Below are 27,158 nucleotides of genomic sequence, written 5' to 3' on the forward strand. Positions count from 1 at the left end.
TGAGTGAAGGAAACCCTTGACTGTTTTTTCTACCAAAAGCCTATAAAAATAAAACATGATAGAAATAACCAACGAACTGGAGCAAAAACCTGCCTAGGGCTAGACAATCTGTAATGCATCAGAAGAAAACAGGCATTTCTTTACAATTTACCTAACCCAAACAGATAATGCCACAGAGCAGGAAAAAGGCAAGAAATATCCTCAGGATCTGCCCAGGTAATCTGATTAGATTCTGCATCATCACACTGAGAACACAATAAACAATAATAGGGGTAAGCTCTCACATTTGGTGTTGAGGCCCAACAGACCAGCCAAAGCATGTATTTGAATACAAACTCATCTGAGTCAATAATAAGAGATTCTTAACTGGAGAAAACCATTAAAAGTATTTTTTTTTCCCCTTTTGGAAAAAATAAACATTTAGTATTAATAAAACTTAAATTTATAATGACCATTCAGACATGCATATATATGATCATATTATAATGATCATTCGGACAACAGTGCACAGTATATTCTTTAGGGATACTTTTTTACTCACACAGAAAATTAGTTTTCATTTTTTACTTTTTAAAAAGAAAATGCAGTAAGATAAGCCAGGCTTATAAATAGTTTGTTTACCTGCTTCCTAATACGGGCTGTGTACAACATTCCAAAATCTAGCAGTAAATTAAGGGTAAGCATATCAGCTGACAGGAACAAGCACGACAATGATAATTAAAAAAAATCCTCAATTTCAGTGCATTTAAGTTTGTCCCACCTCTATTTTAGCAAAATTAGGAGAATTAAGCCCTTCACAGCATATTAAGAAAACACTGGTATGACTGTACCTTGACCAATCTAATTATCTTTGATTTACCTTTCCTGGGCTCACTTGAAACCCTGCCCTTTCATCTTTTTTGCCCGTTTTTTTAAACACATGAAAACATCTAGAAGAATAAACCAAACCTTTAATAAGCATCTCCAGAATGTATTCACAATAAACAACGATGAAATACCTGAAAAACATTATACTGCTTCTATAGTTACAAAACCTGGTAATGGCTGCGGTTATCCTTCCGCTGAGCACAGCCTGAGAATGAAAACAGTGTATATCATCACTGTATTATTGAATCCATCAATTCTGCAACTTCAGTTTACTTAAAACTCTCTCCCTTTGACTACTGCAACCTCTGGCTCTAAAGATCTTTGTGCTGAACCCCTGATGCAGCAAAACCCACAATTTCAGGAAAAAAAATATTTCAGTTTAGCAAATTAACTTATAGATAGCAAAATACAAAATAGGATTAGAAAGGTTATGAAGGATCTTACTAAAAAGTAGCCAAAGAAAAACAAAACATGGTATTCTCAGGAGCAGATATCTTATGAGAGAACTAGTGGATCGCCGCCAGTCTAAGAGGTCAGCTGTAATACAGGAGGTAAAACACATTGCAGAGAAGCCAGATGGTTACTCTCCATCAGTCTCAACCCCCTCCCTAAGACCCTTATGAGGTATAAAATCAAGACTTGAGAGAATTAAGTTTAAAAATAAAACACTATCAGCCATTATAAAAACCAAGATATTAAAAATAACTGATAAATTAAGAGCAACAGCACAGAAGGGCTGGAATGTGTAAAGCCAGGAACTGCAGAGAAACTTGAGAACCAGGTGGCTGAATACTCATGAAGTTATGTGGCCTTCATCACCAGAGCCAGTACAGCAAGGAGCTAAGCACTGTACGAATGGGACACACTTTTTGTCATGACTTCTGTGAAAGGAACTTGCTCTTCTTCCTACAAAACAATGAAATAATGGGCAAAAGAGAAATGACACAATTTTATTCAAAGTTTTAAGAAGTTCTCACAAATTACTAACTGCAGAGCACGCAAATGGTGCAATAGAAGCCCAAGGCAACCAGCAGGTTACATGCTTTCAGTGTAAGGAAATCAATGACATGATTTACTGAATATTGTATTCAATTCTATTTATGACATCTCAGGAAGAAATGCAGCATAAAACAACCACAAAAATATTTTAAGGGATGAAAAGCTTTCCATATTAAGTGAAACAAAAACATTAGGATAGTTTAGTTCACAATTGAGACAAATAAAATAATATTATATTAAATGATCCATCACATAAAGAAGATAGACTGGATGTTCCCATTTAGTGTCTTGTCTCAGAAAAACAGCAACAAGCCCAATGCAGTGTATTTAAACCAGTAAAAAGAAACTTATTCCATATAAAACGCTTCCTGAAACAAGCTGGCACTGAGATGAAGAGGTACCACAGAATACAAGATGTTGTCTTAAAGACCCCTGGTCTATACTCTTCCACCCAACCTGAAGCACATCTCCCTCCCACCTCTGTAAGCACGTTCCTTTTGTTTAGGATTTTACCTATATAAGCCTTCCTTTGGCAAGGCCCTTCTCAAAATTAATCTCTTTGATAACAATACAATTCTGATTTTTCCTTTTTATCAGATCCTACTCTTGACTTTCAGTGGTTTTAGTTTAATGTAGTAAAATAGCTAAATGGTGAAAAAAAATACTAATATCCCATTATCTTCCAGTGGTAAGGCCTTTCTCTTCTCCTCCCACACTTTGTTTTGTAGCTCTTGTGCCAGGCTCGTATCTCAGCCTTGGAAACACACTTTGTGTTCATTTCTACTTTTTACGACTGTCTACACGATCATGTTCGATAACCAGGACCTCAGGCTACAAACTACTTGGGCCATGTGCCTGTGTGTTACGCTAGCATGTGCCTTGCAATGACCTATACAAATCCATAGCAATGTGTAAGTATGATGGTGGTAGGTAGACAGATAAGGAACCCAGATGGGAGCCTTACAAGGTATTAGTACTGTTGGATTTTTCTCCACAACTAACCTAAACAATTTAACTTTTGAAGACACATACATTACTAGTTTATGGTGGAAAACAGAAATAAAAATAGGCCACATACTGATATCTCATTCACTACTTGTGGAGCAAGTGCCTGGAAAGGGCTTGAATCTTTGCAAAACTCCTTCAGTTTCCCACTCCACAGCAACCATCTCCTCCTACTGCCTTCCACTTGGTGCAGTCATTTTGCCTTGTTCCTTGAACCTGCGATCACAGACATTCCAATTTGAGGATCTCTCCGACAATATCGAAAAGCTAGCTTCAGGTAATTTTTTGGCCATCAAAGTTAGTTCAAGCAGCTTATTCTTACTCAGACTGTTCTTTTAATTAGTATGTCATTTATTCATCCCAATAAGCTACTTTACCAGGCATGATGAAGGCAAGAATTATTAATTTGCAGTCATAAGCCAGAGAAATGAAATGAGTGATGAGCTCTAAGTCAGAAAGTTAAAGATATTATTGTTTACTGCTGTTGAAGTTAAAAAGAAAACAACAACTCCTCTTTACAACAAATATTCTTAGGTACTCCTTATGCTTTGCCCAGAATCCATCCCCACAAAATGGGAAGCCACTGATGATGGGAATGCTATTGGGGGTAAAAAGCACCACCACAAGTGAAATTTTATTCATAAAAGGAATTAGCAGATACCAAAATAGTATGCTTTTAGCATTCATGATAAACAAGGATTGATTTTTTACTTATTCTGACCATTAAGTGTTGTGTCTAACTATCTTTTAGGCTAACACACCCCCAGACACCAGGATTGTGTTCTCTGTAGTTTCTCTATGCATTACCCTGCACATATTTCCACTACACAATCCGGCTTGCAAAGCAGTATCAGTCAGAGGTAGAAAAAGATGCTATTCCTTAACTGTGTGTGCACAGGTTCTCACCAAGAACTCGGTTGTACAGACAAAACAAGGCTTCTGCTAATATAGAGCCTCTGCTTCTTCCTACCATTTGGTTCCAAAGTGGATTTACCAGAAAGGTATCAAATACATTTTCTATACATTTTTATAAATGATTCACCAAGTAGAAAATCCTAGTATGCTTGTAACAGCAGTGAGGAAACAGACCCAAAAGCCAAGAAAACAAATACCTTCATTTAAAACATTGTGTTGTGGACCACTGAGAACACCCAGTAGCTGTCATGCTCTTTAGCCTGATTATCAAGTTAGCAGTATCAAAGCCCCCAGAAAAGCTTCAAGTGCACAACACACCAGTGTTCCAGGCACCTTGGGAGGGGCTCCATGATGCAGCTGTAGCCCTCAATGGTGACAGAAAAGGACTAACAGCACAATACAGGGCATCTAACAGTCAGTAATTATCTTTTTGGGCTACCAAATAAGACAGGATGTAGGGCACAGCGAAAAAGAAAAAGCCAACAAAATGGCAATTTATTTTAGTCCACAAAACCTGATCCCATACTTAAAAATAATCCATACATGGAGGAGCTATGCACTGAAGGCATCATTAAATAGAATCAAGGACAGAATCAGAAAGGAAATGTAATACAAATTCTTTATTAGTTTTTATCCTTCCATTCAATGACGGTTTTTTGCAGCTAGGGAATATGCTCAATTTATTTCATAAGAGAAGAAATGCCCTTCATTTTCCGAGACAGATGTTTAAACCTGTCAAGTATGTAAACCACTATAATCTTTACCCCAATGCTGTAAGACAAGGAAAGGGAAAGACAGAATCGCTTACTGCTTCTGAGACGGCTGTCTTCATGCAGGCAAAACCTATCCTAAGAACCAACCTGCTTTGTGGGCAGCGGGAGCATCCAGCTGCATCTAGTCACTTAAAAACCAGAGGTGGCATATCACAAAGAGCAAAAGCATCCAGAGTCGAGCCTGGCTCACCCCCTCCACTGCTTCCCACAGCCCCTCCTGCTCTGAGCATTCCTGGGAGCCCAGGCTGCCCAGAAGCTGTTCCTTCCACCTGTGACAGCCATGCTGTCAGAGCGCTCAGATACTAATTAAGAGGCTGCTGATCATACTTGAAAATAACTAGCTTGAAACTTATCCAGTGCTTATTCATGGGACAGAACACAGCATGAAACAACAAAACTGAAGCACTGTGAACAAGCTCTAGTGAAGGAAAGAGAAAGAAATTCAACACAAATGTTGGTTTTCAGAAATGGTACTCTTAAATTCTTTAGTTCTTCTTTACAGATATAAATGTTTTCCTAAAGGAGTTGATTGCCAAACAAATTTTTCTGCTTGTGCTTGACAGAATCCTAAAAATGCAAAGATTTTTCTATCCAGAAAAAAACACAATGTGAAATTTCTAGTCTCGTACCGCTAAGATGACTCAATACCGATCTACAGGGATCTGAGGGTAACAGCAGAATCACACTAATCTGAATTCCTTCCCTTTCAAACAAGGTTTTTCTGACAGTATACTTTATTGGCATGCAGGACAGCTATGAGTCCACCATTGTGCAGGAATGGATTTCACAGAAACCACACGATGCCCAGGGCAATTACATTCTGTCACTGCCAACCTGAGTAAAATATGAAAGGCTGCTATTACCTGCCCTCTTGGAGGGTCTTGAGGGAGCTTTTGTTCCTGCCATATACAACACTATGCCATTTTGAACTAAACTGTTAACCAGCCTAAGGGAAACTGACAGACAAAGACCTACCCCCCTGTCCATGCAGGCAGCATCAGGTTGCAAGGCAGTATTGGTAGCCTCCCCACTGCTCCCTGCTGAGATCCTGGGCTCAGTCTCCCTAGACAGGTCAGGAGACAATATAAATACTCCACCAAACAAGGAAAATTGCTCAGGAATCTAAATCACGCTTCCCCAATACTGCTTCATCAACACTATGCACAAGAAGGTGATGCGTACGCCAAGTCTCCCAAGCATAGTCTGTAGAAGAGACTACATGCTCTCTGTAGTACTTAGTCTTGCAATTTATAGAGAAAAAAATCTGTACAGCAGATTTCAAGGTTATGGGCTCAAATTTGGCTTAATAACACATGGTGGATATGTTATATAAACAGTATATGGGATCCCAATGTTAGTCAAATGGTGAACTGCAATGGTAATTGTAACAGCTACAGAACAGTGTGTTACTCATTTCTTTTGCCCTCATACACAAGGACTACTGTTTGTTCTACTCTGCCCCTCTTTATTAAAAAAAATGAGCAAACTGAGCTCTCAAGTCTTCTCTTTAAAAGCAGCTGTTCAAACCTTTAATCACTAGTGACTTTTGTGATTTGTTATTAGCACCCCTGGACTGTTGCTCCCCAGAAGACAACACAGCATTCCTGGAGCTGCATACTGGTGAAAAACACAAGGGAAGCAAGCTCTACTCTTGAAATAGTGTCCTCTGCATGTGGAGTCCAGGCACCGTCTTTTTAAGTCCAGACTGTTATTCAGAACTCATGATAACAGGGTGGTCATGACTTCCACAAGCTTCTGAGGATCTTCACTTCTCTCAATGGAGTCAGGCAAGCCTGGTCTAAACTCTTCATTCCCAGTTTACAATTGCACATTAATAAAACAAATTAAATGCTCAGGCCTTTTATCAATGTAATCAGTGAGTACCTCTGCTTTCAAATTTCCTGCTCTCCCTATTAACATTTTCTTTCAGGCTACTCATAAAAAACCCTTGACTAATTTTAGGACAAAGATACACAGCATACCATGCCAACTTGGTAACAACCTCCTACTTACAATCAGTTTCAGACCTATCACCCACAGCCAGGCCCAATCTACATAATACATATTGCATTTTTATAATTTTAGTTTCTTAATAACAATATAGAAAAATAATAAATTAAATTAGAATGTACTATATTTAAAATTAAGCCTTCTGCCTACTTGTTAACAGAGATACCTATTCAGAGCTCGCTAAAATTCAGCTTCTAGAAAGAAGACATACAGAGGCACGAGGAAGAGAGGACATGTGGTTTTGCAGATGTAATGGATTTATGATTTATTTTAAAGTTATTTTAGAAAGCAAACCTTTTGCTTTGCAATAGTATTAGGCAGTTATTCAACAGAAAAACCAGTCTGAGCAATCTGCATAAAGATTCAATGTTTAGGTTTTTTGTATTTCCACAGAGATTTGTAGAAATATTTTTTTCACATAACCAGAAAATTAATCACTACTAACTTAATCTTATGGGCTGTTTTAAGTTCCCCCTACTCAAATAATTTCTCATACAACAATCACTCAGCTTTTTTATGTCTGCTGTTTTAAAGAGGCTTTTGTTGAAACCAAGTATGTTAACAGTGATCTCGAAGCTTTAATTTTGATAGAAACTGCAATACGACAAACTCAATAAAGGCAGCAGAACTATGTTTGGATACCAGAATGCAGTATGAAAAAAAATTAAATTATGAAGTTCAGTAATAGGATATTTATCAGCTGCTTATTGCATCTGTAAGCAGTTGCAGGACTTGGCCCGTGTTGCTTCATACAAGTATGCTGAAAAACTGAAGCAGATTTGCTTTGCACTATGCAGGTTTCTCAATACATACTAATACAAACATTTTTGCTACATAAAAATATTTTTTCCTCCTTTTTTCTCTAGAGTGCAAAATAATTTCCATAATTTCCTGTGGTATCGCAGGGGCAAGACAATGAAAGAGAAAAGTGGAAAGACACAACAAAGCTCATAGCGTTTCTCCAAATACACTGGTTATAAACAGCAGCTTCATATAACCTCTCTTCTACTTTCACCTCTAGTTCTGCCAAAGAAAGGTACTGCCTTATAAAACACAGCAATGTTCAGCCGACACGACTGCGATGGAGCCGACCCGCCCTGCTTTAACTCTCCCAGCTTCTCTCGGCTGGCGTCAGGAAGCAGGTGCACAGCCAGTGGCACTCGCACCATTTTAGTGGTGCTTCTGCTTTGCTCCAGTCGACTGCTATTCCGCTGCCAACCCCGCTGCATTTTGCCAAATGCAATTCAGTACCAACATACTGTACTTCTGTTACAGCAGAGAATTCTTCCAAGTCTGATATAATTCAACATGATTAACAAAAGGACGGTTTCATAATGCTAATTAGCATTGTGTAGTCAGAAGATAGACTGTAGGCCTGTATCTCTAATGTCCTATGTTCAATTTGTTCTCTGGACATAAAAGACTGGTACATTAACCATGTCTTATTTTCACATTTTTCTTCTCAGAGAAGCCTGGATGAATTGTAACGCACAGAGATAGTCTGAAACGCTCAGCAGATGATTTCGCTTAAATCTCAAGTAAGACAAATTACATGAGATCTTCAATCACTGCCTTGGGATGTGCGGGCGATATATTGCATTTTACAAGTAACAGCCTTTGGAAGAATTCCGTTTGCACACTTCAGCGACTGTACACTCTTAATTACATGCTAAAACTTTGAGAAATAAGAACTGGAAAGGAAAAGAGCAGAAGAGAGACTTCAGAGAGATTATGAGATGGCTGCTTGTTGAAATTAGGCAACACCATCTTTAATGTCTGCAGTGCTGAGTTAAAGAAGGGGAAAAGCAGATTCCTCATACTGCCCGTGCATTCCCGTTTAGGAATGGACCCATTCCATAGCAACTAGTTTTAAGTAAGAGATGAAGCTCTGGCAGCAAGTTCACTACTTGAGTGAGGGTTTTTATTTTATAGGGTGTGATGGAAGAACAAGTTTGAGGCTATGTAAAAGTAATAAAATAAATTCTGTCTCAAATCTCTGTGAACCTTTAATATGCCAGGACCCATAGACAAATGAAAGTCTCTAAAGATCTCCAGAATCTTACTGCTTGGTACGCCTATCCATTTCCTAGTGCACACTTCATTTTTACACTCTAAAAATAAATCATAAAGACCGAAATTAGGAAAAAGTATCAAACTAATTTTTTTTAAAAGTCCAATTTCAAACTTCCTTATGAAGAATGAGATTCAAAACCTCTTGTAGTTATTATTGCCCAAGGACTGTAATTTTTTAAAACCTTTTGGATGGATTTGATGTTACCTCACAACAATGTGGACAATACCTTTGTTTTCTTGTAGATGCAAATGTTGGATCGCTATACCAAGATCCAGCATTACTACTACGGCTAAAGATACTCAAACAGGTCTCAGGTGTGTACATACTTTTCTTACAGTGGTAACCAAGCTGAGAACCCTACGCAGTCAAAGGTTATGCATCAGGTGGCTGGCTTAAGTTTTGCAAATGGAACTAAAGCACTACTGAGGGTATTGGTTTCCTTCAATATTATTATTGCAATATACGGGGATAAATGTAATACTGCAAGTAAATTACTTTAATTGAAATGTAAACTGTTTGTTGATATTGTCTCTTTCAGTTCTCCTTTTCTGATATTGAAAGTGATGCTAAAAATTGCTGTGCCCAAAACATTTGAGAAAGACTTGAAATCACTATCTGAAAGTTAAGCGTAGTAGTAGTTTAGGGGTTAAAATCACATAAATAGCACCTTCTTTAAAAATACACCTGTGTAGTTTCTGTACTGTAGCAGCAGAGAAGTATACATTATACATACTTATAAACACACACAACAAAAGGAAGAAATTCACAAGTATGAAACATGTCGGTATATTTCTGAGATCTTCAGATTGAGATCTACATAAAACATACACAAAGGCCGAAAGCTAAAAGTGTGACCAGATTAAAGAGGACTTAAAGCTGAGAAGATACGATAAAAAAAAGAAAAACCTATACTAGAAATGAATACCAGGAAAAATTAATTTTGGCTGCCAGCTTATCCCAGTGAAAGATGTAAACCTACTGAACATTTAAAAACTCTCTGTTGAAACCAGTCTCTATCAGGATACAGCCAGCAATGATCTACTAAACCACAGCTAGACACTTCTGGATACCTTTTGTAGTTGACTCCACATGAGATTAAACGGCTTTGTCCACAGCAGTGGTTTTAGGAACGATTCCCACTGTTGCCTTTGCAGCGGGTCTGCGGTACCAACACGACCATTGGGAATATTTCGCCACCCCACCACCTGAACTGTTCAAAGCAAAAGTTTAAGCCATGGTGAAGGCAAGCGGTGACGGCTGTTTGCTGTAGCACTTTGGCCAGTACAGGTGGCTGAAGTAGGTTCTTTTTTGAGTAGTACTTACCAAAATGCATGTGGTCAGAGAGCCCTACGCATCATTTACAAAGTTCTAATAAACAACTTCCATCACAGAAAATACAATCCAGCTTTAAAATAAGCACTGCAGATCTTCAATTAATATAGTAATTTTGTGGACACAAGCACGTGCAATTTATGGCAATTGTTTTGAAGAGGAGGAGGGGAGAAGTTATAATACATAATGTTACGAGCAAGGAACTTCCAAACCCAGCTCTAAAATTATCTTCAGCTTTGATAAATCAACAAACTCTATTCCCCCCTCCCTTCTGCCTATTTCTAGTCTTTGTTCTTTCTCCTCTCATTAGACTGCTCATGCGCTTCACCTGATCAAAATTCTTTAAGGATGTCAAGGGGATAAATACCGCTATTAACAGCTCCTAGTTTCCATTTGCTTTTTAGAAATGGGTGCATTACACTTTGAGGCATTATATAGGCTATTAGGTATTCACAAGATGCACTATTACCGCAAGGCAATAGGCAGAGGCAGAAGTGGAGACTAAAGCATTTTTTGCATTAACAGGAGGATCCTCCAAGCAGTTTGCAGAGTGTGCTCCACGGCCATTCAACTGCTCTACAGCATTAGTATTTCAAGCAGAAGATATTTAACTCTGCTTCTTCCAGGACCAAAGTATAAATGCAGTGAATCGGGTATTTATCCAACACAGGTAACAGATTTCTACCTAGCAATTTTCTGCTACTTAGATGTAAATGATACATGAAAAAAGTATCAAATGTTAAACACAAGCATTTTAACAGAAAAGTAGGGAACATGGCGACAACCTCCATGTTTTGTCATCAGCAACAACTGCAGCCCTACAGCCCTGAGGAGCCTACAGTTCCTATCAATCTGTGATCAAATTAATAAAAAGCAAGTGCAGCTCCAATGGAATTATGGATACTTTATTATGCACATTCAGAAACAGACAGTCATGAAGCATTGCCTTGCTAAATGTTATAAAAGCTCTTATAAATATTCATGTGCAGCATTTCTACTCTTAAGCATTTAATAATTTCTTAAAAAAAAAGGAACCGGGGGAAGAAGAAAGGAAGAAGTTACTGATTCATCAGTTCCAAAGAGTTTAAGGCAACAGAAAAAACAAACTTTTTAAACTGCATTTTTTATTTTGCATATTATATTTGTGCATATTTAATATACACAGTGCACAAGTGCTCTATAAATTAGACAGCACCAAAATCAGAAATTTGCAAACAAGATTTTTTTTCAGGTAGATTTTTTAAAAAATTAAATCTGAAGTTCTAAAATGGCTTCCATGTACTAAACTAATGATTTTTTGATAACTTGGATTACTTGAATTTTGATAGCTTGAATTTCTGTCACCACCTTTTGAAAAACAAGACTGATCTGTTGCTTCTGACGTTTGTATGAAAACAAATGTAGTTGGCTGCACTTCTCTGCATTTTCAAAAACCCTTTGTCAGAGATGAACCTAACATCCCAGCACCAGATAAGTATGTCTGCTTCGCAATGTCAAGGCATTAGGCAACTCAACCCATCCATACACAGCTGTTGTGAGCTAAAATAGCAAGACTGAAAATCCTGCCATCAGCCCTTGAAAGCACTGCATTTCTAACTTTATTATACGGCATGCAAGCCTCCTGATTAAGCCTCTTTCACTTAAAGTTTATCAACACTACGGCAAATTAACACAGATTACTGTAATACTTGCTGACAATACAAAAGCCTGTTCACAAGCGGCTTGTGCACAAAAAAGATATCGCAAAATAGCTTTGACATAAAATTATAAACCTAATATAAGAGCTAAAAGATATAGAGTAGTAACATCTGAACTCCTCAGAAATCACACAAGCACAGACAGCAGTGAGGTACCAGCTTAGACCTCCTGCCTTGCTGTGATCTTGCCTCCAAGCCAGACCAAGATAACCAACACTCTGCCTCTGACGTTGTTCTACCTACCCTTTTGTACCAGGAACATCACTTCTTGCCTGAGAAACGCATGCTACACTGTAGCTTTGGGTTTCAATATCTTCACAGCATCTTTTCAGATACTGCACTCTGGACAAAGGTCCCCATTCAAGACACTATTGCTAGAGGGGAAAAACAGTAATCTAAGGAGATGCTTATGAATGCAGACCCAACTCATTCACACGCACCTCAGTTGCCAAGTAGACCTAGTGTTGGGTGAACAGGGTGGTAAAGCAACATTAACAGCGGAAGAGGCTTATTGCTATGGTACTTTTAATCCCCTCTTGTACCACTCAAGTCAGATTGCTGTCAGGTGTACCTGACTCTGCTCTCAGGTGTACTGGACAAGTCTCAGTTATTCCAGGCATATATTGTGTTTAGAAATACAAAGCAAAATGAAATGTGGTACCACCTTTTACTTCCCTCAGGAAAACTGCCTCCTGCAAATGGTTTTATAATTTTCATTATATCCTGTTTGATTTGCTTCACCATCTTGACTGGAACAATAGCTAAGGCATAATAGAAAAAATTTTTTCCACAGGCTGGTTCTAATTACATTAAATCTCAAGTGAGATAGGACATTTAAATAAGAAACAACAACTGCAGAGCCTGAGATAATAACATACCAAGATACTAAGCTTTTTAAGAGTACCGTTAAAATGATGCATTAAACATTACAGTGTACTCCAATCACGTTTCAACATGAAAGCCATTTCTTCTGTGGCATGCTGCTGCAGGAGGAGGGTCAGCAGTTATTGCAGTCAATGTTCAACTCCGAACAATTATGAAACATTATCCCCTCATGCTGGAAGTTACATAGATCTCTGTAACATGAACGGCAAGATACATGATTAAACTTCTGCATGAGTGAGGCAGTTGGGAATGCAGGGTCACTGTAGGATTCATCACCTCATGAACCACAATGTAGAGCTGCGGAAGTTTTGAAAAGCTGCTAGGTTTTGTTACAAGTTGTACCTTTAACATTTTGTCATGATACCTGAATTCTTGTTTAATGTGCTTGGAAAACATACCATCTTTAGATTGCTGAAAACCACTGAAATACAAACATGCTAAATGGAGACCATGGCTATGCAGTCTAGAAACGCTGTAAAACCTGACATCGTTCTGTAGTTTGTGCGTTTAATGTTTTAAGCCACTGCTCATCTGTGCCTTCAGTATTGGTGCTTATGAGACCCTGCAGCAAAGTCCCTGCTGGAAACCAAAATCAAAGAAAGGGAACTTACGTAGGGAGGGAAGGAACTAAATTCCTCCCTGCCACCTCCTTTTCGTTTGGCTAAGTACTAGCCCAGGCTAAAGGGAAAGAGAAGGGTTTGCCTGTGGAGGAATGAGGACAGCTCATTAATTCCCTCTGCTCACAACTAGTTATCAGACCGACTTAATTAACATCAAACTATGTGTAAGTGATTCTATGGTGTGATTTACTAGTGTACGGCTGGAGCTGAAACAGATACGTACGCAGAGATTTGGAGATCAGTTACTTATTGCAGAATGGTAAGGATTGGAAGGAACCTCTAGAGATCATCTTGTCCAACACCCCTGCTTCAGCAGGCACACAGGACTGCATCCAGGTGGGGTTTGAATGTCTCCAGGGAGGGAGGCTCTACAACCTCTCTGCGCAGCCTGTTCCACTGCTCTGTCACCCTCACAGTAAAGAAGTTCTTCCTCATATTTAAGTGGAACTTCCTGTGTTCCAGTTTGTGCCCATTGACCCTTCTCCTGTCATTGGGCACCACTGAAATGAGTCTCAGCCCATCCTCCTGACACCCACCCTTTAGATAATCCTAAACATTGCTAAGATCCCCCCCTCAGCCTCCTCTTCTCCTGCTGAACAAGCCCAGGTGTCTCAGCCTTTCCTCATAAGGGAGATGATCCAGCAGTTCCCTGTCTTTCTTAAACTGGGCTGCCCAGAACTGGACACAGTACTCCAGATGTGGCCTCACTAGGGCAGAGTAGAGGGGGAGGATAACCTCCCTGGACCGGCTGGCCACACTCCTTTTAATGCAGCCCAGGATACTGTTGGCCTTCTCGGCCACAAGGGCAAATTGCTGGCTCATGGTCACCTTGCTGTCCAGCAGCACTCCCAGGTCCTTCTCAACCAAGCTACTTTTCAGCAGGTCAACCCCCAACCCATACTGGTGTGTGGGGTTGCTCATTCCCAGGTGCAGGACCTTGCACTTGCTTGTATTGAATTTCATGAGGTTGCTGGTGGCCCAGCTCTTGAGCCTGTCCAGGTCTCGTTGGATGGCAGCACATCCTTCTGGTGTATCAGCCACTCCTCCCAGATTTGTGTTGTCAGTGAACTTGCTCAGCGTACATTCTATCCCTTTGTCCAGGTCACTGATGAATATGTTGAACAGGACTGGACCCAGCACAGACCCCTTGGGACCACCGCTAGTTACAGGCCTCCAACCAGACTCTGCAAATAGGGCATGATCACGACCCTCTGAGCTCTGTTGTTAAGCCAGTTCTTTATGCACCTCACTGTCTGGTCATCCAACCCACACTTCCTTAGCTTGCCTGTGAGGCTGTTATGGGAGACATCGTCACGCCATCATAGAAGGCTATCAGGTTAGTCAAGCATGATCTCCCCATGGTGAATCCAAGCTGACTGCTTCTGATAAACCTTCTTTTGCTCTACCTGCCTGGAGATGACCTACAAAATGAACTGATCCATCAGCTTTCCAGGGATAGAGGTGAGGCTGACTGGCCCATAGTTTCCCAGGTCTTCTGTCTCTTCTGGGTCTTCCTTCTTATCTGTTCAGCTTTTTTTCCAAAGTTGTCATAGTAAAGTTTCAAGGTAATTATCTAGATACTGAGGATTAAGAGACTTACTTCAGTCAATAAACAGAATCTGTGATTCTAAATTCTGTGCTTAGAGAATATAAACTTTCACAGCAGCAGTTCAGTAAGTACAGCATTCTTGTCTAAATAGTGAAATGTATATTAATTCTCTATCAGAAATGTAATCAAGCACACAAAAATTTGAAAAAGTTTATTTCAGAACACAATTTATTTCCTGTGCGTATATTCTACGCTTCAGACTTGCAACACTAAAAGCGCTCTCGTGCACTAATTACCTATGTTTGTCTAGTGAACAATGCTGCGGCACTGAAGAATGATCGCTCACAAGCAGGAAGTTGAGTAGGACCACTTATATGGCCATATTGCAAAAATGTTTTGTAAATGCAGCTCAGAGATATCTGCACAACCACTGCTGGAGACACCTGTCTGAACAGATCTAAATCTGAAAGAAAATGCATACAGATATGAAGGTCATCAGTAGGAGATGCGTGCAAGTATTACTACCTATGAAAATATTTAATTCACATTTAATAAAGAAGGAATTTGACTTGTACATATTTATCTGCTTTTTTTGTCAACTTCCTTTAGTCCCTTATAAGACATCTGCAAACTAAAATTAGTTGAAGATGCTCACCCTCATGTACCCTTACCATTCTCTTGCACCGACACTGCTGTTCTACTGACACCTCTGAACCAGCTCAGCTTTCAAACTGCAGCAAATCATCCTGTACATGAGGGTGAAGTGGCATTTTCTATTTTCTGCCAGGTCAGGAAGTTGAATGGGCTCATGAAGCAATAAGCACCAAACGTTCACCTCGGAAGGGACACCACAGCGTGGCTAGGAGCGGTAGTGAGGTAGCTGTTGTAGCTCTGTTACCCTCCACACCCTAAGAAGTAGAGGTCAGTAGAGATTTTAGCAGAGCAACAGCAGCAAGTGTTATGTAGGCATCATGGCAAGACTCTTGGGCTCACATTGACTTACCGTGTTGCATAAAACCTTTCCATTGTGCTTAAGCATGCCTTCAAAAGAATACTTCAGTAATTTAAAATTACTGGAGCAGTCTGTCACACCCTCTGTGGCAGGGGCTGCATTAGCACCATTCTTCCATCAACAGATTCCCTAGGGCCAAATGTTTTCCTTGAGAGCTGTGAGTAGTTCAGGTAAATCAAAGACTTGACCCTGTTTTACCCGTTCTCAAGATACAGAGTAGTGTCCTTCACGAAGGGCCATGGACTGGTAATATCTATTTGTAGATGCTCTTAAAATAATCATGTGAATCGCCCCCTTTTTTTTTGTTGGGTTGTGCGCAGTTCTTAGCATATACCTTCCACATTAGATACCACTGGAAAACCAATGCATAATTTTACATGCAAACTAAACCAAAGGCTATTTCTTCTCCAAAGAATAATAATTTGAAACTTACTAGTCCCGACTGTGAGTTGAAATAAAGGCTGATAATAACAGAGGCTGTGCAGAGTACAGGTCACAATGACCTGAGTACTGAAGAGAGAAGGCAAGATGAGTGTTTCCTGAAGCTAGGACATCCGTAAAAGCAAATGCCACTACTGCAGTGCTAGAAATTCAGCAGCGTAAGGACAAAAAAAGGGAGACTTACTTCAACAAATTGGATGTGATATATCACAGTTTTAGTGCTGTATCCCATAGCTACTGAATTACTGAATCTTCATTGACTGTTTTATGACACATGTGTTCCTGAGTTGCTATCCAAGTTTCTTCCTACATAGGCTGGTAGTCTCTCATTAACAGCCAGATTTACAGAGCACAGATTTCAGGTTTTATAGAACCCACTGTGCTTTCTAAAGACCCACCTTTTCTTCTAATCAACTGAAAAAAAATTTTTTGGCAATGACTCCTGGTGTTTGGGGTCTTTTTTTTTTTTTTTTTTAAAGGCTTGCAACACATATTTCTCAGCCAGACCTCTAAGGATGCTAATAAGAGTTACCCGTATAGCCTCTCTCACTATTTGCCCCCCATAAATTCTTTGAGATACAAGTACTTTTATGTTACAGGAAATGAGGACAACAGAAAGCTGCAGATTCCATGAATGTAAAAATTGTCTTGAAGGCATGGAACAATTCAGCTCTAATTACAGCCAGCTGGAGTCTGCTCTCTTTGCAGTGATACTTAGATAATTAACCAAATCCTGACTGATACAAGACTCAAGTATGTCACTACCACTCAGATATTCTATGTTAATTTTTGTATCCATCACTGAAATCAAGCTTAATGGGTATTATCAGCCAAAGACTTGAAAATCAGTGACATGCATACAGTTAGGCAAGGATTATTTTATCTTCAATGAGCTTGGTGCTGTCTTTCTTCAGCTGCTGAAGAAATGCCTTTTCCATTAAAAAGGCAAACTCAAATTTTGATTAATTTCATGTCCCTTTAACACCTGTGAACTCACCCCAGTCTACGCCCTAAACTTAAATACAATGAAGCCACAACATTGATGTAATAAATAAAACCAAAAATGTTCCAATAGGCATTATTATAGTAATACACAGTTATTTCTTACAGTATGCCACCTTTACATTTCTGAGTTTTGTGTTTCTTCCTAAGTTAGCTTTATATGGATGTTGAAACCAAACAGTATTATGCCAAAAGTCAAGTATACTGATTTGACTGCCAACACGTATACTCTGAAACCATGACAAAAGACGATGGCACAGGAAGTCTGAAATGTTTGAAAGGAAAATTGCTAACACACCCCTTCTTCTGCTTGCAATGAAATACATTTTTAAATTGTTAGGTACCTGAATTGCATTTGCAGCCAAAAAACAACCTGAGAAAGGAAGTCAGTACCAATAAGAGAAAGTTGTCTTCCCCAATTGTATTTTCAGCAGTGCTTTCCCTGAGAAGATGAACTTTTAGACAGATTCAATCCCTCTGACTGGTGATACAGCTAGTTAATGCTGCACTGATCAGGAGAAAACATTTTGTCACTGCTTTTTGTCAAGTGGTGGCTCCTGCGACTTTTATTCCTAGTTACTGACTCCAGATATCTACTGTGAAAAACCTGAAGTATTTTAGCCTGGTAAAGATGTTCATGAAAACAGCAGTGCACCCCAGAAGTTGTTGGTAAGACACAGTGCAATGAGAAACATAACTAAACAGTAACTGTTAGATCTTGGGTAGGGCTATAAATAAAAAAAACATCACACATCTCAGTAGCATACTTGCAGTATCCTTAAAAAGTCTGGGTGGGGAGGCAAGAATCTAAATAATCTGGAATAGGGATTCTTTCAATTTTGTATTTTATTTGGCCTCACACCTTATTATCTAGTATTGAAAAATAAACAGTCCCAATTATGTTTGCACACTGCCTACCATACTCCTTCAGCAGGGAGAGTCTATTTTGGTACATATCTTTGGAATGCCACTGTAACACAAATCATAAAGCATCACCACAACAGTGCAAGTTAACATGCAACCTGCTGTTTTTCTCTGGAGAACACACAGAATTTTCATTACCAGAAATGGAAAGTAATGGGCTAAAAATAAAAGCTTAGCAAAAAATAGGTTAACTTGTATAAAGAATGATATACAAGACAAGGCCGAAAAATAATGCAAGCCACATATTTCCAGAATTATACTGAAGTCTATTAAAACCCTTAGCTATTCACCTATGAAGCACTGTTCCTTAAAATATACGTATATACGCCAATGTTCATGTTTAAGAGTGATGACTGGGCTAAAAAAACCTCCTGCTTCATAAGAACAAAGGAAGACAGACTACGCATCATCAGCAATTATTTCTGAAAGTATTTTCAGAGTTACACTGAAGAGAGTTAAGGAAATTAATGTTTGAAAGGAAAAGTTGCATTCTGGATAAATTCCCAAGAAACCCTTGGAATCTGAGAAGCCTCCAAGTATTTCTGTTATTTGGTGTTTCAGTTAAAAGGCGAGAGAAGAGAAGCTGCTGGAGCAGCCCACTGAACAGGGTGGATGCTGTGGTGTATGTGGGCTCTGACTCTGGCCAGAACCCAGGGTCAGCGGGACTCTTGGTGCTCAACACAACACTGGCAGCTTCCAGTGGTTCAAATACATACCTGGGTGACTGCATTGCAGAAGCGGCTGCGCTGTAAGAAGTGAAGACATCCTCTCTTAACATAGCATGCAGCGCTGCTATCTTACTTCCGTTTCTCAGGTATATTTTTAGATGTGGCTGCTTTCTGTTCTCTCCTTTCCTCACTCTGCTCTTAATATTAACAGACAGGCCAGAAGTATGGTATTTACATAATTGTCTATATGCCATTTCCTAATAAGGAGAGTATGGAGCTAATGTAACAACTTTGATTTACAGGTTGTAGCAAAAAAAATAGCCCTAGTACTGTAGGCTATAACTCTTCAGTATCTGGGCAGCGCTTAAAAAATCTTTTTATGGCAACCACATATGTAATCTTTTCCAAGTCAATAAGCAAGTTATTCATATGAAATGATTCTGGCTTGCAGCAGATTCAAGTGTGTTGATTACCTTTTTCAATCCTAGAAGCTGATCATTCTCTTAATTAGCAGGAGCTGAGATGTGTTAGTGTTTTGGGGTTGGTTCCCTCCCCAGAATGGGAATGTGTTTCTTGCCAAGACCATGTCACATAACAGGCTAGAGAAGAATGAAAGGACCCAATGTTAAAAATACAATCTAATTATCACCAATGGAACAGCTGATAAATGAAATTACAAAATAAAATACACTAATTTCATGTGATAGAAATTAAGGGAGGGTTAATTTGTTATGAACATTGAGCAAATGAAAACTGGAGACCCCACCATGAGCAAGGCCTCTTATCTCACCATCACTGAAAATTCACTGCTCCCACAATAAGCAATCTTCCACCCTACCACAATAAGAGCTAGAGGATCCAATACCCAGCAGCGAAGTTGTTTTGATGTAAAATACAGGAGCCTGTTCAAAACGAAGAGCAGTACTGGTTTGGAGCTTTATAAATTTATGAGATGATTTTTCCATTTTGCCTGTTCTGCTTATTTGAAGTTTCCAGGGAGAGTCATCACACCAGCATGAATTTAACAAACACACACATCGGTCTCCTTTTATCAGATGAACTGACAGAGACAATATTTTTAACATACCTGTGATGGGGCAGACTTCACAGATAAGTATAAGTGAAAAGGGAGACTAAGGGAAACTAGTGAAAAATCAGAATTGCCCTTTGGAAAGAATTGTGTATAGGGACATTTAATAAATATTTTTATGTTACCATTGCTTACTCTGTCAATGTTTCCATTTTGAATCATCCCCTTCAGACATTTAAACCTCAGCTGAAACAGCCTGGCTGGACCTGAAAAACTAGCAAGTCAGATCTCAGGGGAAGAACACACGCTTTCCTTAACCCCCAGAACTCAAACACATCCCGAATTTAATATCCTTAAGCTCCTTTTGAGGTAGAGCTAAAAATCTTGGGTTTTGAATCTTGCTTTTGTTCATATGTAATTGAAGTTAAAATGTTACCCTATCTCTTCCCTGGTTTAGCAATATAATTCTGCGATTCCTGCAACGCTGATGGGGAAGGCAGCCGGCCTGTTCTGGCCAAGCAGCACACAGAACACAGTGCCTCTGCTCCCAACGCTTCTTCAAACCGTTAAGTACAAAGTAACTGAAATGGCAGCTGAAGTCTGGCAAACTCTTCACGTACACACAAAGGAAATGCAGTATAGAAATGTAAAATCATTAAAGGAATATTTTTATGGTTATTATCTTAAAAATGCATTTATGCCAATAGCCCCTCCCTGTCTTCTGCAGATACCTAGCTTTATCTACAGTATACATCAATCACACCAGACTCTGCTTCAGTGCCAGTATTTTATGTTCTTTCCTTGCTCTGTGTGCCAAGCCAAAATGAAGAAGCAAAGGCTGCCGCTGTTTCTGGACAAAAAATGGATTCTGCAGGAATTAGTGGGCAGTTTCCTTTCACGCATGCATAGGCCTTCATTCTATACGATGAATTAACCTATGCAGACACGCTTGTAGCATAATGTCTTTTCAGTGGAAAGTGTCCCTACAGAAATGTATGTGGGTACTGCGTGTGGGAGAGGAGGTTGATAATAGCTCCAGAAAAATGCTCTCTGATGGTAAATTACCGAACACACCTCTGTCAGCTGCGCAGCTGCCTACAGCCTTCCATTGTTATTGAGAAGGTGGTGACTTCCTCATCATTGAATCTTTCCCCTTGTTTTGCTCTTCCTTCCTGATGATAAATGCACTTTTTATTATTCTAACCAATTCACCATAACTTTCAGAAATTTTATCACTCATTTAGATTTCACTCAGTGAGTCAAGCGGAAAAAATGTGTTCTCAAGCTGAGAGAAAACCCTCCCATTTGAAATCCCTGAGCCAAGAGCACCTCCCATGCAACATCCTCCAGCTGTTCTCACAAACAGAAAAAATCTGCTCACATGGCATCCTCAATCAGTTCCCACCTAGGCTGCTCCGGAGCATCTCGAGCAGGAAGGAGATCTGCCCAAAAGAGCAACCCCTGGCTCTTCCCAGGCTTCCTCCCGCACAGCTCACCCAGCACTTCCTCAAACCACAGAAACTTCTTGATGTGCAGCCTATTAAGATCTTCCTGTGCCAGCAGAGAAATCTATCTCACAGCATCCTTATTCCTGTTCCAGGGCCATGACTGTCACTGTTATCAGCTAAATAATGGTAATTTGAATACAGCAACAATTATGGGAACCTCTTTCCTCAGCTGAAGCCGTTATCCTGGTAGATTTACAGTTAGTGCTGTTTTGACAAAGGCTGGGTGCATACAGAAAAGCTTGCTCTGCCAGGCAGCAATGTACAAGGTAACAAACAACACACCTTCCAGTTCTCTAAGAATTTTTCCTCTAAAATGACGACAGTTGTAAACTATTTGTATCTCCTAACCTGCTGGATAAAGACATGCCAAGGCGGTACATTTTCCTTAGTCAGAATGAGTAGGACTTCGTGACTAGTATTGCTTTTTAACTTGTGCTGCTAATATTTTGGGGCTCTCAAGTGTCTTACGGAAATCTGAAAGCACACTGAAGTCCCCCAGCTCCACAGCTTTTGCAGAATAAAGACATAAGAACTGGAACTGTCTTTTTCCTCATGTTCTCATTACACATGTCAATGAATTAGAGATCTATTAAGTGTATGTGCACCCATTCAAAGAGAAAGGACCACAGAGCTAAGGAGAAGAACAGAGAAAAAGCTTTAAAAAGAGCACAGTAAATTTCAAAACTTGAAAGAAACAAATTTTTCTTGTAAGTCTCTTTTCAGCTTCATTTGTCACCACTGCAGATGCACAGAATCTGCAAGCCCTCCCCCTCTTGCCGATGGAAGTAGGGGAAAAAAGACAATATACAAGCCACCCTGGAAACAAACCAGACAACTGGTGACGATGGAAAAACCAGTTAGGGAAAAACCCCACCAGCCTCCTGACCAACTGAGGCACTGGCCAAGCTGCACACTTTGGGGGGGGGGGGGCTCCTAAGGGCTGGCCTGATTGTGCTCTCACAAGAGACATAAGGAGCCTTAATGTGGATTTCAGACAGGACGGTTACATTAATGCTGAACGTTTTCTAAAATCCTGCCTTTAACCCTCACAGAAATTAGGACATAATTACTCTTGGGCAGTTACAGTTCTCCCACTGAGGTTTTAACACAGCCCATGATGCACAGGTGGAATAAATACCTTATCTGGACCATAGAGAACAGCTATACCTGTAAGGTTCAGAAATGCAGTACTAATTTGTCTACCAGAAGTCACATAAAAATACTGTCAGAGCTGTTCCCTCTCACCCTCAAGAACAGAGGATAGTATAAGGAGCCGTTATACAGGTCTGAAAATCTGAATTCTTAGCATTTAAAAATTGTAGCAAGCAAAACCACAGCACACACAGATTTCTTTTTTATTCATGTCAAATGGAAGACAAAGGGAGATATGTCATTTTTTGTATATGAAGTTACATTACTATTTTCTATCAATATAACCAAACTAAGGAAAATTCTGTTGTACACAGGTTCAGTGAGGCTTTGAGAAGTGCAAGACCACCTTCTTTTACTCCCTCTCTTAAAAGACATTGAATCATCATCTTACACTACTTAAGGTGCGATAATTTCCCCCCCTTCTCCCTTCTTAAACCTTCTGTTTTTAGTGACTGGTTACACTTCACTCGCTTCTACAAAGGGACAGAGCCTACAACTGGAGAGCTAGGAGAAGCTAGGGCCTTTCTACTCCCACTTGAAGTTTTAGAAGTAGCACAAGTCTGTATTCCTTAGTACATTGACATGGTAAACACATAGTACAGGTCTCAAGTATAAGATAAAAGTATTTCAGGTGTTTTGTACCTGATTCTGAATGGATGAAGAGCAGAGAACAAGATAAACAAGTAAGAACTGCAAAGAAAAGAAAAATGAAAAAGAGCTTTTTCAAGGAACTGTTGATTGTTAGAAGAAATGAGCAACCTTCAGAGTATACTATAAGTGTGTCTTTTCGTGTGCTCCAGAAGTCACCCAAATTACTCACCATATAACTAAAAACAGGTACAGAGATGGTTCTACAGCTTGTTTCAAATTGCAGTTTTGCTAGGCATTTGGTAGGAAGACAGTCACTGACAGTAATAGCAAAATGAAGAGATGGGATGAACCTCAGGAAGAAATTTCAACTACCAAGTAAATAATCAGATACTGAAATTCCAGCTTCTTCCTAATAAAGGAAACTCACAAAATTACAGAATCATGCAATGTTTGGCTTGTGCATGATTACTCTGTTTAAACTCTGGGAGCAGTAAAACAGTGCCTTCTGTAATCCATATAAATTATTTTATGATACTGTATTAGGGAAATAAAAAGATGCCAGAAAAATTAGTTACCACTTAAGTTTGAGGCATTTCATCCATTCTAACGCCAACGGTTGGCTTGGCAAAACCTTCTGCAGCTACCAGCAATAAATCCCACTGAAAGTTTCAAACTTCCGACTTCTCCAGACAAATTTGCTTCACCCTCTTCTCTTCATGACTACTGGTCAGGGCAGCAACATTTTCTGTTAAAGAAAGACAATGATGTTATTTCAAAGACATGTCAAACAGGATTTATTGTTGATTTGCCTTCTTTAGTGATCTCCTGATCTCTTAAATGCGACAAGAGCCACATAAAAAGACACCTGAATTCCCTTCAGAATTCTGGCTGCACAGCTGGCACACCAGACTCTTTCCCTCCTCCTTAGCCTTCGAATTTCTCTTCTGAACCCCAGATGCATACTGCTGCAGTCTCCTTTTAATTCTATCAGCTATCTAGCCACACTACTGTTTTGCAATGAAAGCACGGGTTGAAGTGCACACACTGAAGAACAGCCTGTGGGAGCTAGCTGGTATAATTGAGGACTCTTCCTAGCAAAAGGAACAGGCAGCATTAGAAATTTTCTCTTTTTTTAATTACAATTTCCAAACAAGATAAAGAGTGAGCTGGGAAAAAAAAATTACTAAAACTAGCCACATATATTACATCTTTTAACCAAACACAAGCACGCAGGTTTATATCACTTATGTCTGCATATAAGTAGTTCATGGTGGTTAGACCTTCCTTCTTCTAAGTTACTCAGATAACTTCACCTTAATCCAGCATAACTGCACAGTCTCCTAACAGAGCAGCAGAGAACTACTTGTTGGTTTTCTGGCAGCATCAGGCTGTCTCTCTAACCTTCCCAGAGGTCTTTTAAGTTATCAAGGAGGCAGCACAATCTAGTTCGTTTTTGTCTACGGGTTGCGTTTTTTTTTCTCCTTCTCCCGCTCCCCTGGCCCCCAGTATTCTGCTACTGTGACTTCAAGTATGAAGGCATTTGTGGATGACAAAGTTCGTGGAAAGCAAGCAAACACAAACACCCAGAGAAGTTTCTTGTATTATGAAAACCACAGATAACATGGAGCAAAGTGCTTTATAACTTCTATGAAAAGCAGTTAGTCTGGTGAGCATACGCAGACTGTGCAATTGCAAAAGACAGCGCTGAAGAGACGAGCATGACAAGCAAAACCAACTGCTGAGCACAGTAAGCAAAATGCCTTGATAACCATTATCACAACAAAACCAGTTTTTAAGACATTTGAAAGGAAGGTACTGAAACAGCTTTGCAGATGAGCAGCAACAGGTGAGATGAGTAAGAGCCATTGTAACTGCAAACATGCAGTACGCACTTAAACATATAATTCATCAGAAGGGTGAATGCCTTCCTAATGAAGACAGATAAGGGAATAGCCACTAATTTAGTCTTAAACTTCAACTTGTGGCTCATATTCTAAACTGAGATAGAGATAAGTCAAGAGCTTACTCTGGATGGAGAAGATTAAATGTTTTCCTCGAAACTTGTCTGAAAGTTACCAACCAATTTGCTTTTGCAGATGGGGTAGTCAGAAATATGATGTAGGGGAAGAAAAGAAAGGAGAATAGAGTCCTGCAAAGCCTCCAGAAAGAGTGGTAAAAGAATATCACAATGCTTAGTTGTTTGAGAACCTCACTCGGCAGCAAAAATTTTTGCATATTATAGAGTTACTTGAATTAAGAAAAAGCCAGCCACGAAGATCAGAGACACTGGAAAATGCCTCATGGCATGGAACGGCTGTATTGAACATGTAGTTTAAGTCTCTCAATAGGTATGTGTCTGCGTAAAATTTTAACACCTTCTTCTGGCTAAGCGAGCAAGGGAGTGGGAACTTGTGGATTTGGGCTGCATGCTCAATTTAAAGAAGCTGGCTAGGGGAGGGCATTGTTTCTCCTCCTTTAGTACTTGAGGTGGCCACAGCTCTACCAGCCTGCAGTACAATGTAAATTGTAGGCATCTCTGGGCATACCCCTCTAGGAAACACCAAGACGGGAAAACATTGCCATAGCCGTATCTGTGTCTAACTGGAAGATAGTAAAGGTAGAAATAGTACTTCATGTATGGCAATACTAAAATTCAGCAAGGGCTAGCAGATAACGTACATAACATCCTCACGGTTCCCAGGACTGTTATCCCGGGAACTTACTTAAACTAAAAAAACCCAACAAAATGTTAACAAAACCAAATGTCGTTATATTTCTAACTGTGCTACTTCTTTAAATGTAGGTAAGCTAAAATCCTATAATCAAAAACCCAACACTTACATCCATTTTCTACTGTCAGTTTCATGTAGGCATTTTTACTTCTGCCCTACAATTCTGCAGACACTGCACAGCAGTAGTGAAGGAGTTTGCTTTGCCATTTGCCTTTCCTTTCAGAATTGCACTCCAACAGCTCTGGCACAGCTGGAGATGGTGGAGATTCACTACCACAGCTTTCTATAAATCAGGTGTTCCTGTGGCTTATGAGGAACATTTAGATGTCTTTTAAAAGCTGCCATTACATTTCATAGGTGCCACAGAAAACATTTTCTCTCCAACATAAGCATATTGCACATTAAAAGGTAGCTGAGTCAACAAGTAGTATGGAGATGATACATAAAGTTTCTGTTGTACTCACAAACAGCACACTGACTTCAAAAGTGTAATTTACTACTCAAAAACAAAACAAAAAGGATCAAACCCTGGCCACTCTATATTTACTTTTGTTTCAGTGTTTATTCCTAGAGATTAATTTACACCATTTTAAGTTAATTGATAAAGACAACGTGAAATCCTTCCTTTTAGCTGCTGTTCTGTATTTATTAGACAATTAACATGGATAGAGTATATGGAGATGCAGATAAATGCCTTTTCAATTTTTTCCTTGACTTTCAGCAGAGGCTGCAGGCAGTAGAAACTCAGTATGAGAAGAGCTGCGTGTGACTCAGTCCCATACAAGCTGTCCTCACAAAATTAAAAGCGGGGAATGCTAAACAAATGAATCACAAGTCATTTCTGCAAAGCATCCCCTACTTTCTAGCAATTGCCAGCCCTGGGAGCTATCTGTCCTGGCAATCTGAGTGGCAGCCCATGAATAAAAGGGCACCTAATTACAGGAAGTCTAGGTTTCAAAAACCCATCATACAAGTTATGATTGCTGACTGTAGGGAGGCAGGAACTGAAGCAGATCCACAAGGAAACAAAGCCATGATTTGGGAAATTTTTTTCCTATTAATGTTGACTGCAAGTGAACTCTTTGTGGGCTGTGAATGGCTGTGATACTTTAGCATTCTGTACATTGCCCGATTCCTATCATAAGAACTTCTCTTCGCTTTTAGATGCCTATCAAATTTGCCAAGCTAGTAGGATTCTGGCAACATTTATGCTATTAAATGTATCAGAGTGTTGATATCTTGGACACAAAAACCTGTAAAAATACATAATTATAAAAATGCATGTTAGATTATCCTTTTTGCGTGATACAGTAAAGAGGGGAAACAGATTATTGCCAAATTGACTGTATTCGCAAAGCATAACACAATATCT

General features: G+C 39.5%; 1 protein-coding gene across 4 annotated transcripts in view; it reads right to left on the bottom strand.

Annotated features, from left to right (window-relative positions):
- The window catches only part of PEAK1 (pseudopodium enriched atypical kinase 1), a 130,476-nt gene that overhangs the window by 51,736 nt on the left and 51,582 nt on the right, over nt 1-27,158 (bottom strand). For 3 of the 4 annotated variants that reach the window (XM_064456764.1, XM_064456768.1, XM_064456767.1), the window contains exon 2: nt 23,630-23,799. The gene's annotated coding sequence lies outside the window, so the exon portion shown is untranslated. Of the gene's footprint in view, nt 1-19,246; nt 19,373-23,629; nt 23,800-27,158 lie in introns of all 4 variants that reach the window. The other variant, XM_064456765.1, reaches the window with a different exon arrangement.

The sequence above is a fragment of the Phalacrocorax carbo genome, chromosome 7, assembly GCF_963921805.1.
Source record: "Phalacrocorax carbo chromosome 7, bPhaCar2.1, whole genome shotgun sequence".
NCBI lineage: Eukaryota > Metazoa > Chordata > Aves > Suliformes > Phalacrocoracidae > Phalacrocorax > Phalacrocorax carbo.